The 4522-nt window shown below is 39.8% G+C and overlaps 1 pseudogene; it reads left to right on the forward strand.

Moving 5' to 3' along the window:
• Positions 1-1112: 1112 nt before the first annotated feature.
• Positions 1113-3029, forward strand: LOC137235175 (probable ATP-dependent RNA helicase Dbp45A; annotated as a pseudogene).
• Positions 3030-4522: the final 1493 nt, after the last annotated feature.

Genomic DNA, 4522 nt, shown 5'->3' on the forward strand with positions numbered 1-4522 from the left:
CTATGAAGAATGGGTAAGTATGCAGGTATCGTTCCTTTTTTTTTATAATGTTATAAATTTACTAATTTTATTCTTTTATTTCATTTCAGGTACTCTTTTTGTTTCATTTCAGATACAGATTAATGAAAGGTTGGATACCATGAAAGCGATTGCGTGGGACTTCCAAACTTCTTCAGTTATGGCAAACACAGAGTCAGCAATGACATATCTGGACATCCCAGACAAGTCGGAAAGCGGCAAAACTATTAATTAATTGGAATACGAGGTTTACTCATTGCGGACCCAACCCCTGTTCCACATTGCGGATTAACCTCTTCATCATCATCATCCTCTTACGACTCCGCCGGCGATTCAGTCGCTGAAGAAAGTAGTAGCACTAGTAGCGAAGAAGAGGAATCGACTTCTGAGAATTTTGCTGCTATTGAGATGATGAAGCTCCAACAAATCTTAGTTTTGCAAAACAAAAGTGATTTGGTAAAAGAGAGCCAAGCTAAAGAGCAATACGAGGAAATAACGAATTTTGCAGGGCACAAATGGAAATGGACCACTTTCACGCAAACATGCGTTAAAAATAGTTTCAATATTAGCTGAATGGGGTTCAATGCATCGTGCAAAAAATCAATGACTTTGAAAATGATGCACACTTCTTCCGCATCTGTCGTGTTTTAGGGCGTACAGGGGCAAATAGGGCTGGTGCTGCGACCAATGACAAATAACTCGAAGCGTATATCAGGGTTCCGCACAGATGATCTCAATACTGTGCTGGGGGTTGCTGGAGATGACGAAGCAGCTAAGTTAATTGCTAGCATAAGTTCGCCACAAATGGTAAAAGTGATGAGCACTTTGGCGCAACGTAAACCGACGTAGCACAACACTTGCGCTCGCTTGCCTTCAATATAGGTAGTACAACAGATCAGCTGGATTTAAAGCAGTGTGCTGATGTATTATATGCAATGGGCATCTTAAAAGTTCAGGATTCTGTGCTGGCAGCGAAAGTTTGTGCTGATATACAAGCGGTGCTAAATAAAAACTCTGAAAGGTCTGCATTCTCAGCTGTTGAATCGTAGGCAAGTTTGTTTACTTTTTTTACTAAATAACATTTAATTTTAAAAATGTTAAAAAAGGATACTATTCCTTTTGCCATCTTGGGGCTGAGGCCATGACTAACAAAGCAGTTAAAATCGGGCCTCAAACTGCAACTCCCATACAACAAAATTGTATTGCAGTCATACTTGAGGGTAGAGACTGCATTGGAGCAGCCAAAACGGCAGCTGGTAAAACATTCGCATTTGCATTACCCATACTTGAAAAACTTAGCGAAGAGCCGACAAGTCATTTCGCACAAGTGCTTACACCGACGCATGAACTTGCTTATCCGATTTCGGAAAAATTTCTTGTTGCCGGTCAACCGATGGGGGTGCGCGTCTGCGTCGTATCTGGAGGTACTGATCAAATGATCGAAAGCCGAAAACTTATGCAACGTCCTCACATTGTTGTTGCAATGCCAGGGCGGTTAGCAGATCACCTAACTGGTTGTGATACATGTTCGTTTGATAATCTCAAGTATTTAGTAGTGGATGAAGCAGATCGTATGTTAAATGGTGATTTTGATGAAAGATTGGCAATAATTGAACGTTGTCTGCCGAAAGAGAGGCAAAATGTATTCTTCTCGGCGACAATGAAGGATTTCATTAAGGAATCTAGTATATTTCCCATAGCAAAAGATTGCTTTGAATGGTCAGATGATTCTACAGTAGCAACAGTGGAAACACTTGACCAGCGTTATTTGTTAAGCGCAGATTATGATCGTGATATGGTATTAATGGAGGCGTTGCGCAAATTTCGTGAAGAGTACGACAATGCAGCGGCCACCGTGGTGTGATGGTAGCGTGCTCCGCCTATCACACCGTATGCCCTGGGCTCAACTCCCGGGCAAAGCAACATCAAAATTTTAGAAATAAGATTTTTCAATTAGAAGAAAATTTTTCTAAGCGGGGTCGCCCCTCGGCAGTGTCTGGCAAGCGCTCCGATTGTATTTCTGCCATGAAAAGCTCTCAGTGAAAACTCATCTGCCTTGCAGATGCCGTTCGGAGTCGGCATAAAACATGTAGGTCCCGTCCGGCCAATTTGTAGGGAAAAATCAAGAGGAGCACGACGCAAATTGGAAGAGAAGCTCGGCCTTAGATCTCTTCGGAGGTTATCGCGCCTTACATTTATACGACAATGCAAATGTTACAATTTTCACTGCTACAAAGAAGTACTGTCAGCTCCTCTCTCTGACTCTTAATAATATTGGCATTGAGAATGCTTGCTTACATGGTTTTATGCGACAAAAGGAACGTGTTGCCTCATTAAATCGTTTTAAATCCAAACATGTGCGTACTCTCATCGCCACAGATGTAGCTGCACGTGGCTTGGATATACCTAGTGTTCAATTAGTTATGAATCATCGCCTACCACGTACACCCAAAGAATATATACATCGTGTTGGTCGCACTGCACGTGCAGGGCGCAAAGGAATTGCGATTTCTATTTTTAGATTTCCACATGACCTGGAATTACTGGGAGAAATTGAAGCAGCAATTAATGCGAAATTAACAGAGCATCCAATCGATCAACGCATGGTAGAGCGCATTTTTATGCAAGTAAATGTAACACGCCATGAATCCGAAATAAAATTAGATAACAACGATTTCGATGAACGTGCGCAAAATTATAGGCGCAAGCAATGGATATTAGAGGGTAAAGATCCAGACGCAATGGAGCAAGCTTTTCTCGAAAAGCAACGAGATAAAATACGTGCAGCTCGTCAATTACGAAAGCAGCGTCAAAGGGAATGGGCCGAGAAGGAGCCAGAATTAATACAAGATGACCGATTTAAAAGTGTGGATGCTTTGCGATTCAAGCGTAAGAAATCAAAACCATTTAAGAACAGCGAAGCTGATAAGGCTGCAAGCAAAGGCAAACAGCACAAATTAGCTGCTAAATCAAAGGTGATTAACAAAAGCAGATTGAGTGAGAACTCTTGAGCTGAAATTAAATGCGACAAATTAGCATTAAAATAGTCAAAAAGAAATTAATTTTAATATTTCTTTGAACATAGTTATTATAAATGCCCGTTTCAGACAAGCGTTCCCGAAGAGAAGGAATACCCTACAATTAGTGGCCTAATTAAACCGTTGAAAGGTATGCTGTGTCGGATCCATTTTAACTAGTTTGGGCATAATGAGGTATCGAGATTTGGATATAATGGAAGCGCTTACGCAATGGACAGCAAATCTTTGGTGGTCAAACTATACAGCCTATATTGGACACCAATCCGTTGATTGGAATCAATTTATGATGGCAAGTAGGCAGTAACGCTAAATCACCTTAATTTCAAATCTGTTAATTTAAAGGTGAATCAACGTTTAACAAAAAACAGCTGCTTCAAATGCTACTACAGCCAAAAACCACAGGAACCTGCAGAACCTGCGCACACCCAACGGAGGATGGCAGAACCTGCGCAAAAATAACGGAGGTTGATACGCAAACAGATTTAAAAGGTATGATTTCAAACGATATTACCTTACGGTAATAAAATATTAGCAGCCCAATTCTAAACGAAAATTCCGTGCGAGTTTTTTCCCTTCTCCCATTCCTCGTATTGCAAATAAAAATTCCTTGTGAGTTTTTCCACTTCTCCCTTCCCTCCTATTCTGAACAATGTTCCAAAGAGAGGAAACCGGTTATGGGAGAAAAGTAGGGATTATGAATGTGAGGGAGAAGGAGATTTCTTTGCCATTTCATAGGAGTTTTTTCACTAGTTAAATTAAAGGGAATGCATCAAAAATAGTTAAAGGAAACTAGTTCTTTTAAGAAAGAACACTTAATTGTACAAATTTGTGCTAAAATATGTATTTACATTGTACCACAATATTCTCACTGTTAATACAACAGCAACAACAACCACAATATTCTTTATTTTAAGTCGAAAAGTATATCATAAGCAACGGACCAGCTCTTTGAATATTTGATGTAGCCATCCAGAAATTGCGCAAGGATTTTTTAAGAAGGCTTAGTGAGATTTTGGCATATGACGAAAGGCGAACTCAACTCGACGCGGCCGCCAGAAAATTGCTTTGCAGAATGAAAGCAGGCAACTCCGGCGGATTTGTGTTATCCCGCCGTCTTCTTCTTATGCTCCTCTGTTGATATTGCTGTGGCACCAATTCATTACTCATTTCAGTGAATACCACACGGAGTGCAATCATGTGCATTGTTTACACCTTACTTCTTAATTCCAAACAAATTAGCAACAATAATAAACCTTACAATTTTTTAAACAAAATAACAAAATGCGCAATGAAATTTCAGTTGACCAAACAGCTGACTTCGAAAATTCGAAATTCCTTAGGAGAAAAAAAATTGGAGGAATTTTTCCGCGGGAATAAAAAAATCCGTAAGAACAAAATTCCGCGAGAATATTTAGAATTGGTATGTAGATGTTTTAAGTTAAAATCATGATTATTGATTTACTGGT

Source organism: Eurosta solidaginis, chromosome X (assembly GCF_040869045.1).
Source record: "Eurosta solidaginis isolate ZX-2024a chromosome X, ASM4086904v1, whole genome shotgun sequence".
Lineage (NCBI taxonomy): Eukaryota > Metazoa > Arthropoda > Insecta > Diptera > Tephritidae > Eurosta > Eurosta solidaginis.